General features: G+C 42.3%; 1 protein-coding gene across 4 annotated transcripts in view; it reads right to left on the reverse strand.

Moving 5' to 3' along the window:
• Window positions 1-11315, reverse strand: part of cdc42 (cell division cycle 42) — a 37107-nt gene extending 25792 nt beyond the window's left edge. For 2 of the 4 annotated variants that reach the window (XM_068017472.1, XM_068017475.1), the window contains exon 1: window positions 11209-11315. The gene's annotated coding sequence lies outside the window, so the exon portion shown is untranslated. Of the gene's footprint in view, window positions 1-7266; window positions 7299-11158 lie in introns of all 4 variants that reach the window. The other 2 variants (XM_068017473.1, XM_068017474.1) reach the window with 2 other exon arrangements.
• Window positions 11316-12912: the final 1597 nt, after the last annotated feature.

The following is a 12912-nucleotide window of genomic DNA, read 5'->3' on the forward strand; positions in this document are numbered from 1 at the left end:
GTTTTCAGCTTCTAGTAAGATAAGCATGAAAGCTACACTTGATGGGGATAATTGTGTCAGTGTTTTGGATGCTAAATCTACTAAATATGCCAGATTTTGAAGCTAGCTGGATCAAAGATCTTTATTTAACACTGCTAGACAATATAAATCTGCACTGAATTGCTGCAAAACAAGATTTATTCAATTGGGAAAAAAATCCATGCCGTAAGCAGGTCACATACTCAAGCCCTTCATTTTGTTCTACAAAACTCACTGGTCGAATTTTAAAGCTTTTGTATGGTCATTGGAACACATGCCACCAGTTCTTAACATGTGGGTCTTATGCAAACAGCTCCAAAAAAACTGGATCATCCAAAGCTGGCTGCCAGGATGACCCATTTAAAGGGGAGCTGAATGCCAGAGACCAATATGGAAAGCCAACATCCCCATAAAAGCAAATACAGAAAATTCACTTAAACTAGGAAGCTTTACCATGGATTACTTCATCAATTCAGCCAACTTTATCTGTAAGGTTCCTTCAAGACGAAGTTGAGGTCACAAATCAGCTGCACTAGTGGAACATGAATGTTCTCATTTCAAAAAGGCAGTCATGCATTTTACAGCACCAAAATTTGCTATGAAATCTATAGAATGTCTAGTGAACAAACTGAGTGTTGATCATGATTCCTAAAACTAAAATCAATTCAGAATTTTGAATTATACTCACTGGTGAGAGTTATTTATTCAGACAGAGCTCAGCAATAAGCCTATTCTTAAGGCTACTACTTTGAAATTACACTGACCAAGATAAACCAAATAAAAGCAAGGTTTAAATTGACGTCACCCAACACCACTTCATTACATACAAAAGTTCCCAGGACACTAGAATAAGGAACTTGAACTTCCATATTTGCATGAGTATAAACAATTATATCTATGGCAGTCACAATAAGGATTTCATGCAAGGATATGGTAGTTACTTGAATTTTGCATTGGTCAAAAGCTAGCCTTTTGCTCAGCTGCAGCCAGTGTGCATTACCAGGAGGTCAACATGCTGGACCAAGAACTAAAACATTACAGGATTAGAGTTTTGAATGATGGTGCATTTGTTAAACTTTCTGCTGGTCTTTCAAGTCTTGCATTTACAATAACTTACAGGAGGCAGCAGGCAACCATGCTGCTCCTGGTTATGAATTACAGCTTCTTGACAAGGGGCAACTATAAAGAACAAAGAACAGTACAGCACAGGAACAGGCCATTTGGCCCTCCAAGCCTGCACTGATCTTGATGCCTGCCTAAACTAAAACCTTCTGCACTTCCGGGGTCCGTATCCCTCTATTCCCATCCTATTCATGTATTTGTCAAGATGCCTCTTAAAACGTGGTACCTGCTTCCACCACCTCCCCCGGCAACAAGTTCCAGGCACTCACCACCCTCTGTGTAAAGAACTTGCCTCGCCCATCCCCATTAGATCCACAAAAATCTGTTTTGCTTGATGATTTGAATTGGTTAGTAATAAGAATCAAGATGTTTGCCAATTATAACCACAGCCTGTAAAAAAAATGGAGTTTTTGCACCAAAATCTCACTAAGAAAAATCTTAAACTGACAGGGATCAGCAACATATTATACATAAATGTTTGAGTTTGCAAATTGGAGCTCATTTCCCAGATAAATCTAATTTCCTGTAAGAGCAGAGGTTGGCATTGTAGTGTGCAAATACTGGGTTCCCCAAAATATGGAAATTTGAAGTTATTTATTCTGACCCAAAAGTAAAATAGCAATTTGCTTAGTGCAAAGTCAGTTATATGATTGTTTTAGAAACTAACAAATTCAGCATACTAAGTCTAAATGTTACATCTTTCTTCTTTGGCCTCCTTGTCTCAGGAGACAATGGGTAAGTGCTTGTAGGTGGTCAGTGGTTTGTGGAGCAGTGCCTGGAGTGGCTGCTAGAAAGGCCAATACTAGTGTTACATCAGTACTTCACTAATTGTTAATCAAGTAGATGAACCACTTGATCAGAAAACTCTAGGGCTGGCCAATCTTAGCTGTGGAAAAGAAAGCATTAAATGGGCTTCAATTCCCTGTAAGCAGGGGAAGGGAATAAAAGGCAACCTTCCCACCCCTAGCCATTATCTGGCACATACTGCGTGTCATATTTATGTAGACCAATGGCATCACCTGGACAGTTTGGGGTTGTCATTGATCAAACTTAGTTATGCAAGGGGAGAATTAGGTAGTTCTTTTCCTAGAAAAGGAGACAACTTGTGGAATGGTTGCCAGTTCATAGAAGTGAACTCATTTCACTATTCAAGATAGCACTGAATGGGAGAGATAACATTATACAATGTGAATGCATCATATAATGTACATTATAAAGAGCAAACGACCAAGTTCTCAATCACCAAGGGCACAAGAGGAATATTTTAGTACCCCTACCCTACAACCCAATAATCTAGAAGTTCTTTTTAACCTCTAGCAAACAATTTCATGGCTTCCAGATGGGTGGGGAATCCCAAGGCATTTTATAAGCATATTAAGGGCAAAAGGATAACCGGGGAAAGAGGAGGGCCCATTAGGGACTAAAGTGGCAATCTCTGGGCAGCCGGAGGACATAGGTGAGGTTTGAAATGATTACCTTTCATCTGTGTTCACTATGGAGAAGGACAATGTAGGTGTAGAGATCAGGGAGGTGGATTGAGATATACTTTAACATATTATTGAAAGGGAGGAAGTATTACTGTTTTAGCAGGCTTAAAAGTAGATAAATCCCCAGGCCCAGATGAGATGCATCCCAGGCTGTTGAGGCAAGGGAGGAGATGGCAGGGGCTCAGACAAATTTTCAAATCCTTTGGCCACAAAAGGACTGGAGGACAGCAAATGTGGTACCATTATTCAAGAAGGGTAGCAGGGATAAGCCAGGTAATTACAGGCCAGTGAGTCTACCATCAGTGGTTGGGAAACTATTGGAAAATATTCTGAGGGACTGGATTAATCTCCACTTGGAGAGACAGGGATTAATCAAGGATAGTTAGCATGGCTGTCAGGGGCAGATCATGTCTAACTAACTTTATTGAATTTTTTGAGTCAGTAACTAGATGTGTAGATGAGGGAGGGTAAAGCAGTTGATGTAGTCGACATGGAATTCAGTAAGGCTTTTGATAAGGTCCTGCATGGGAGATTAGTTAACAGCCCCTGGGATCCAGGGCAATTTGGATCCAAAACTGGCAGGAGGCAGAGGGTGATAGTTGAGGGTTGTTTGTTAGTGGAAGCCTGTGAACAGTGGTGTACTGCAAGGATTGGTGCTGGGACCCTTGCTGTTTGTAGGGTACATTAATGATTTAGATGTGAATATAGGGGGTACCATCAGTAAGTTTGCTGATGACATGAAAATTGGTGGCGTCGTAAAGAGGAAAGCCTTAGATTACAGGACAATATAGATGGGCAGTGGCAAATGGAATTTAATCCTGAGAAATGTGAGGTGATGCATTTTGGGAGGACTAACAAGGCAAGGGAATATAAATGGATGGTAGGACCCTAGGAAGTAGAGGGTCAGAGGGACCTTGGTGTACTTGTCCATCGATCACTGAAGGCAACAGCAGAGGTCGATAAGGTGGTTAGGAAGGCATTTGTGATAATTGCCTTTATTAGTTCTGGCAGAGAATACAAGAGCAGGGTGGTTATGATGGAGCTGTACAAAATGCTAGTTAGGCCACAGCTGGAGTACTGTGTACAGTTCTGGTCACCACACTATAGGAAGGATGTGATTGCACTGGAGAAGGTGCAGGGGAGATTCACCAGGATGTTGCCTGGGCTGGAGCATTTCAGCTCTGAAGAGACTGAAAAGGCTAGGGTTGTTTTCCTTGGAAAAAAGGCTGAGCAAATACAAGGAGACCAAAATCAACAGAATCATTAGAGGAGTACACAAAAGTGTAGGATGGAGCTTAAGAAAGCAATTAGGAGAGCAAAGAGGGGATATGAGAAAGCTCTGGCTGGTAAAAGTAGGAAAAATCCCAAGATATTATATAAGTAGATCAATGGGAAGAGGATAACCAGGGAAAGAGCAGGACCCATTAGGGACCAAGGGGGAAATCTGTGGGTGGAGCCAGAGGACATTGGTAGGGTGCTGAACAAATACTTCACATCTGTCTTCACCCAAGAGAATGAGGATGTAGATGTGGCACTCAGACTGAGGTTCTTGAGCAAATTGTCATAGGGAGTAACAAGGTATGAGAGGTTTTGGCAGGCTTAAATGGGCAGCACAGTGGCTAGCACCACAGCCTCACAGCTCCAGCGACCCGGGTTCAATTCTGGGTACTGCCTGTGTGGAGTTTGCAAGTTCTCTGTCTGCGTGGGTTTTTGCCAGGTGCTCCGGTTTCTTCCCACAGCCAAAGACTTGCAGGTTGGTAGGTAACTTGGCGATTATAAATTGCCCCTAGTATAGCTAGGTGGTAGGAAAATATAGGGACAGATGGGGATGTGGCAGGAATATGGGATTAGTGTAGGATTAGTATAAATGGGTGGTTGGTCAGCACAGACTCAGTGGACCGAAGGGCCTGTTTCAGTGCTGTATCTCTAAATAAAATAGTGGACAAATCCCCAGGTCCAGACAATTTGTGTCCCAGGATGCTGTGGGAGGCAAGGGTGGAGATTGCAGGGACTCTGACCCAAATTTTTAATTCCTCTCTGGCCATGGGGAGGTGCCAGGGGATTGGAGAACAGCTGATGTGGGCCCATTATTTAAGAAAGGTTGTAGAGATAAGCCAGGGAACTACAGACCAGTGAGTCTCATGTCAGTGGTAGGGAAACTATTGGAGTGAAATTCTGAGTATCTATTTCCACTTGGAGGGGCAACATTTGATTAGGAATAGTCAGCATGTCTTCGTCAGAGGGAAGTCATGCCTAACAAATTTGATTGAATTTTTGGAGCACGTGACCAGGTGTGTAGATGAGGGTTGTGCAGTTTTTTTTTTTTTAAATTTATTTTATTTAGAGATACAGCACTGAAACAGGCCCTTTGGCCCACCAAGTCTCTGCCAACCATCAACCACCCATTTATACTAATCCTACACTAATTCCATATTGCTACCACATCCCCACCTGTCCCTATATTTCCCGACCACCTACCTATACGAGGGGCAATTTATAATCGCCAATTTACCCATCAACCTGCAAGTCTTTGGCATGTGGGAGGAAACCAGAGGACCCGGAGGAAACCCACACAGACACGGAGAACTTGCAAATTCCACACAGGCAGTACCCAGAATTGAACCCGGGTCACTGCAGCTGTGAGGCTGCGGTGCTAACCACTGCGCCGCCCTTTGATGCAGTTTACATGGATTTCAGCCAAGCCTTTGACAAGGTCCCATATGGGAGACTTATCAAGAGAGCAAATGCACATGGGATACAGGGTAACTTGATAAGGTGGATTCAAAATCGGCTTAGCTGTAGGAGACAGTGATGACAGACAGCTGTTTTAGTGACTGGAAGCCAGTGTCCAGTGGCGTACCACAGGGATCCGTGCTGGGTCCGCTATTATTTGTCATTTATATAAACGACAGATGACTGAGGGCAAGATCAGTAAAATCGCGGATGACACAAAGATTGGCCGAGTGGTTAACAGTGAGGTTGAGTGTCTTAGGTTACAGGAAGATAGACGGGATGGTCAAATGGGCACAAAAGTGGCAGATGGAATTTAACCCTGAAAAGTGAGGTGATACACTTTGGAAGGAGTAATGTGACAAAGAAGTATTCAATGAATGGCCTGACACTGGAAAGTTCCGAGGAACAAAGGGACCTTGGTGTTTTTGTCCATAGATCTCTGAAGGCAGAAGGGCATGTCAATAGGGTGGTGAAAAAGGCATATGGGACACTTACCTTTATCAAAGGAGGTATTGTGTTGGAGTTGTACAGAACTTTGGTAAGGCCACAGCTGGGGTATTGTGTGCAATTCTGGTCGCCACATTATAGGAAGGATGTGATTGCACTGGAGGGCGTGCAGAGGCGATTCACCAGGATGTTGCCTGGGATGGAATATTTAAGCTAAAAGGTTGGATAGGCTTGGGTTGTTTTCACTGGAGCAGAGAAGACAGAGGGGTGACCTGATCAAGGTGTACAAGATTATGAGGGGCATGGACAGGGAGCAGCTGTTCCCCCTAGTTGAAAGATCAGTTATGAGGGGACACAAGTTTAAGGTGAGGGGCAGGAGGTTTAAGGGGGATTTGAGGAAGAACTTTACCCAGAGGGGGGTGATGGTCTGGAATGCACTGCCTGGGAGGGTGTTAGAGGCAGGTTGCCTCACATCCTTTCAAAAGTACCTGGAAGAGCATTTGACACATCATAACATTCAAGGCTATGGGCCAAGTACTGGCAGACACGTCAGGTGTCTTTAATGCATCGGTGCAGACTTGAAGGGCTGATTCTGTGATTCTGAGAGGGGGGGGGGACCTGATTGAGCTGAACAAAAATTATGAGGGGCATTGATAGGATCAATAAGAAACTTTTTCCTTTAGCAGAGGGATCAACTGGGGGCACAGATTTAACAAGGCAGGAGGTTTAGAGGGGATTTAAGGAAAAGTTTTCACTCAGAGGGTGGTTGGAATCTGGAACACTGCCTTAAGGGGTGCTAGAATCAGAACCCCTCCCATTTAAGCATTTGAAAACACCATAGCATACAAGGCTATGGACCAAGTGCTGGAAAATGAAATTAGGATAGATAGGTGCTTGATGGCCATCACAGACATGGACCAAAGGGCCCGTTTCTGTGCTGTATAACTGACTGACTATGCATTGTGCAACAACTGTGAGACAGGTTGGATTGTCCGGGAGATTTTTCCCCACTTGTCATTTGTATGGATGTCAGATGGAGAATCAGTTGCAAAAGTGGCAAAAAAGCTCAAACGAGAACATTTACAAGGCCTAATTCTGAATTGAAAAGTGGGAAATAATTTTGTAGATGTTATGCCCACAATTTTCTACTTTGGAACTTTTGAAATTGTCACTACAGCATTGCTATCTGCTAGTTTCTGCTAAACAGATTTTGCAAGGATTTATTTTTTGCGCATGGTTTTAAGTCCCAAAAAACTCATGTGAAAAGATTAAAATATGAAAACAATTTCCCCAAGGCAAATCAGACAGATATACCATATCCAACTGCATAGAGAATACACAAGACATCAAGATCACAGGTCATTGTGACCATCCACTCAAATTAAATACTCTTGGCAGACAACAGAACAAGAGACTTTATGAAAAATCAATTCTGTTTTACTGGTGGGCCTCAACTTACCAAAGACATCTGGTGCCTTACATCTCAGGCACCTGTGAAGAGACAAGGAAAATACAAAAAAGGCAGTATTTGCAAAGTTACAAAATCTTCAGCACATTGCCAGTTTAAAAAATGTGAATTTTTGGATTATTCAATAAAGTTTTAGACTATGGTACCAAAACATTTAAAGTTTAATTCAGTCACACTAAAAATTAGATATTTGGAACATATACAAGAACTGCAAATCATTTGAGAAACTTTGAGGTATGTGAAGCCCATTTATTAAATCAAGAGTATGAGGCAACACACTCCCAGCAACTAAAAAAAAAGTTCAAGAAACTGCCAAAAGCTGAAAATGCACAGGTGGAGGAGAATGCACAAGAGACAGGATATCCACCCAAGAACAGTAGCATCTGACAAAATCTAGGTCAGCTAACAGCACAATTTTCAACAGTAAGACACAGCAAATCTAAAGTACCTGCAATCAATTGAACAAACAGCAGTATTAAGTCTATTTTAATAAATTTGAAGTTAAAAGGCTGAAACACTAGCCAGTTTCTGATCACAATTCCCACACTGGAATCAGAACAGAAAAGGCAACTGGAGACCAACCCATTTCTATTTTCAGTCAGCAAAAGCATCGAGAGCACAGCTCTGATGTCAATAGTAATGCAAAGAATCAGGTTTGTTATTTCTGCTTTGCTCATATCTCAAATGGCAGATTCAAAAAACTGTTTAAATGTTGGCGATTGGTTTTCATTTACTGAAAGTAAAATATTCTATGCTAGTCATGTATTAGGTCCCACTCCCCTATTCCATCTTATTTTCTCAGCCTTGGCAGTGGTGTATTTCCATTCTACTACTTATCCCTCCAACAGGAAGGCAGTAGGGGGTTGCAAACTGTTAAAGTGTAATTAGTTTATTAACATTCAAAGTCACTATTGCATCAAATCTCAGAATCAGCCCCATGTATAACCAGCTGTTGACTTGCTTACATTTTTATTATAGGAACCTTAGCCATAAACATTCATTCAGAAACTAACAGTACAGAATTCTGTAGCTCCTATTTTGGCAGTTTTCAAATTACTCTGATGTTGCTGTTATTTTAGGATCAAAAGCATTAGAAAAAGTAAGTTATTTCAATCCTAAATGTTGCATTGCTACTTTACAATAACCAAGAACACAGGCTGATGTGAAATGAAACTTGAAAGCAGACAGACAGAGAAGTTGTCTTACTGACAGGAAGACAAGATCAAACTTCAAGCTACCAGTGATCAAGAAATACCGATGCAACTCAAGTCAGATACACTAAAGACAGCTAACCACAGCATACAAAGCAAAGTCTCCTCACAGGAAGCAAGACTCAAGCCATCACAGGCAAGATATTTCATTCTTGCCTTCATGTTACAGAAGCAACAGACCAAAAAAAACACAACAGTACCATCTTCCCAGGTTGTGCAATTACCATCCCCATTTTAAGTTGCAAATTAATTCTCAACTTCAAAAATTTGGCCCTGGTGCATAAAGCTTGCTGCACCAAGATTTTTTTCAAGAATTGTAGTGTTTCAGTGCAACGAGCAAAGGGCACATTTAAGAAAGACCACTTCAGTCAGTAACTGCACCTACAACTCAGCTTCTTTGAATCTTAACTTTCAAAAGGTGAACTGGAAATTTGGAAGACTTCAGGAACAGGTCATGGGTCTATTGGATAGACCTGAAGCAACACAAGTGCAGTGGACCAAAATGGTCTCCTTCTGTGATGCATCATTCAAGATTCCATGATTCTCCCTTAGAAAAGAAACTTATGCAACATTAAGCAATAGGCATCTTTTCTCAAATATTGCACTCATGGGTCTTGGTTTGATTTCTAAACAGCTTTTCACATTTGTCAACCCATAAATGTTTATTTTCATGGTGATGGCATTTGGCCATTTTGTTCTAGAACTCCTAACTTCAAATAGCTAATTAAACACTTCATACAGCATTTATAGAATCTTACATGTTTACATTCTTGCTGGTTAAGTTTTGTAAGAATAAAATTCCTCCTTCCCTAGCTGAGGGCTCAGGAAATTCAAATAAAGTTGGAATAATGTAATGCAAAAGCAAAATACTGCCATTGCTGGCAATTTGAAAGAGACAGAAAATGCTGGAAATACTTAAAAGTCAGCCAGCAACTGCAAGGAGAAGATCAATTTTTCAGGTCAATGACCTTGTCAGATGAAGTATCAACCTGAAATTCTATTTAACTCTAAAGATGCTGACTGACCAGAATATTGCCAGCATTTTCTGATTCTATTTGAAATGAAGAAACCCTGAAGAAGTTAATCTTGAGACTCCAATTACAACCATGCTGAAGAGTACTAATCATCTTAAACAAAAAAAAAAAACACTAAACTACATAAAACTAAACCAAACCTATTTTAAGAGTATTCTGGGTATTCAGTCATGATTACACTAGATAGCTTCTGAAGCAGTTTTACAGACTTCCTGTTACTGCAACTCACCACACAAAAAAGGCACATCATCCCAAGTGCACACTTGTAATCAATAAAAGTCATCTACAAACTAGATCAGGCCTTCAAACATAGTTTGAAAAAGGCAAAGATTCTAGCCCAGGAAACAATTTAAATCTGAACTAAACAATCAGACAAAAGCAGGAATGATTCAACATACCTTACCAATAGTGCCAATTGATTTAGTAGAGTAAGCAATGACAAATTAATGCATTTCAGCATATCAATTTCACAGCCTCAAAAAAGGTGACTCACTTTTGAAATCAGTAAAAAAAAAGGAAATCTACAATCACCATATTACAAGTTTTCCTATTGCCATTGGACACTTCATCTACTCAAATACATTACAACTGTTCACATTCTGTAAACAATCTGTCTCAATGGCAGAGAGGGACATAATGACCATAAACAGTTTACATTTACACCAAGGCCCTTAGAAATCAAAATCACTTATTTACTGGGTGTAATTGGTGATACTGTACATAACTAGTCAGATTGTCCAGATTTCCCTATTGTCACCAGCAGCAATGCAGTTTCCCTGCAGTCTTTACTGCAGTGAAATCCTCAAACAGCTGACAGAACATTTTCCATGTTTTCAAACAAAAACTGAAGAGCATAACCCTCAATTCAAACTAGAATCAAGCAACATTTGTAGCCATTTGATCAAATCTAAGAAAATCTAATTTATTCTTCAGGCTTTCCCAATCTTGATTTCACTCTAAAACACAAGTATGGGGAAAAAAGCTTAACTGAAATAGAAAATGCATCGTTCAGACATCATACTCTTCAACTTCCTCTTTAATTCCTTGTACTACAGTAAGCTGAAACAGGAAACCCATTTCTGAAGATAACTATTCTTTTTAAGAAAGGTACTTTTCTCCCCCTCAAAAGGCAATGATGTTAGTGTCAGACCATAGCTAGAATTCAGAGAAGGAAACCGCCTACAAACTGCGGCATTTGGTGGGATCCAACTAAACACTCCCCTCCCTATCTACATAGACCATACCGAATGCTTACTGTTAGATAATATTGTGCACAGAGAACCGTGGGGATACACCACCCCACCCGTACTCATAACGATGCCGCGGGACAATACCCCGGGCCGGGAAGGTGCTGCCCGCCCACCACCGGCTAGCGGATCCCGCCGCGACAGCAATTAGGCACCGGCTCCGACACTCGGCCTCTCCCGAAGAAAGGCCTCAGGCACCAGATTAAACCCGCTGCTCCGCGGCACCCGTCGTACCGCCCGGGTCTCAAACCAACCCAGACCCCCGACGCAGGAAGCATAGGCTGGGCCCCGGAGCCGAAGCGGCCACTCCCCACCCATCCATCCTACCAACGGCCCTCAAACTCACTCACTCACTCACTCACACTCTCCCTCCCCACTCGGCCCGTTATACCTGCTCCGACAAATCGGCAGAAAGACAAGCTACATTCCCTATTACCATACCCCGGGCTCAGCCTTCCCGCTTTTCACAGGCCCCGACAAACGACTTGACTATACCGGGCGTTGGCAACTGTACGGGGTCGCCTGCTCTGCTTTAAAGCACAGCAAGGGCACGTTGCGATGGCGTCATCACGTCGACTGCTGCTCGACAACTAGGACGCACGTATGCGTCATGACGCTGATTCCTGCTGAAGCTGGACGCACACACGCAGGGCACGCATGCGTACGTCAACACGCTGGGTTTGGTAGGCACTGTCCTAGGATCAGCTGATCAGAGAGTTCACTGTTAGGTGCTTTTCCCTGTTACCCCGCCCCCCCACAACTTCTCCTGAAGATGCTGACTCTTGTTGACATGCAGAGTCACAGGCACTGACATCCCCATCAGCCCTTGGTTCTGATAGTCACAGAGAATGAAGCACCATCCTCCAGCAGGCAGAGTCCACCAGCTGCATAGTCCATCTGTGCTGCGTTAAACCACAGAGGACACTTTCTTTATTAAATATTCATTCATTCTCAGGATGGAAGCATCACTGGTAAGGGCAGCATTTATTACCCATTCCTTGTCAGCCTGAAAAGGAGGTGATGAGCCTTCTTTTTGAATCGCTGCAACTTGTGGTTTGATGCAACTTGCTAGGCCACTTCAGAGAGCAATTTAAGCAGCAACCATGCTGTAGTGGGACTGCAGTCACATCTAGGCCAGACCGTGTAAGAACAGCAGGTTTCCTTCCCTAAAGGACATGAACAATGTCAATCTGATATCTCCACCCTCAGCTGCCTCATCTCATAAATCTGATTCAAAGAGTTAATGAAAGAAAGCCATAGTTACTTCTCCCCTCCACTCCGCTTTCTCAGCTTAATCTGGTCTTGAAGACAGTGATTTGGCTGGAATATGACCCGAGCTCCCACCTTAAGCTTCAAGTAGCCATACTTCATGTGTTAATCTATACTGGGACAGATACCAGCCCATTCATGAACTACATAATCCAGTTTCATGACTAGCTACCCAGTAATTTTCAGAACTGAATCTCAGACAGAAAAAGTCCACTTTTTCATCAGTCTCTCCCCACAGATGTTGCCTGACCTGCTGAGTATTTCAAGCATTTTCTGTTTTTATTTCAAAGTCCACTTTTTTGTGCATGCTCTGCCCATGTGCAGATCAGTCCATCTGCAGGAGATAATTGCCTCATGCTAGACACTATTTAACTATAAATTGAGGACATTACTCTTGAGTTGGTCTGACCATGATTAAGTTCTTTCAATTCCCCTTGCCCATTCAAAACCTAACGCTCATCTGAAAAAGTGGCAACAGCTGCCTGGCACTAAGTGTTGGCAGGTTATTTCACCATGCAATAGCATCCTTGCTCAATGTTCATGGTTGCTAGCAAGAATTGCAGGATAGTTATCAAGCTAACTTAAGCTGAACCCTGGCTGACTTAGTGCTTCTGTAAACCAGTTTAACTGAGGCTATTTGTAGCATCCTTACCTGCCACTGTGGCTGTGAGATTGCTGAACTCAGCATAGATGAAGAATTAAAATTTGAATGTTCTTAATTACTACAACTCAGTACCACACTAGGAAAATGAGCGCTTCCTCCCGGCTCAAAAAACCCACCTTCGGCCCATCCATCCGATCCTACTGTTTACTGTTCTGTACCTAACTCCTTTTCCTCTCTAAGGTTCTTGAACTGCTAGCTCTATGCCCATATAT

This window comes from Heterodontus francisci, chromosome 37 (assembly GCF_036365525.1).
Source record: "Heterodontus francisci isolate sHetFra1 chromosome 37, sHetFra1.hap1, whole genome shotgun sequence".
Taxonomy (NCBI): Eukaryota; Metazoa; Chordata; class Chondrichthyes; order Heterodontiformes; family Heterodontidae; genus Heterodontus; species Heterodontus francisci.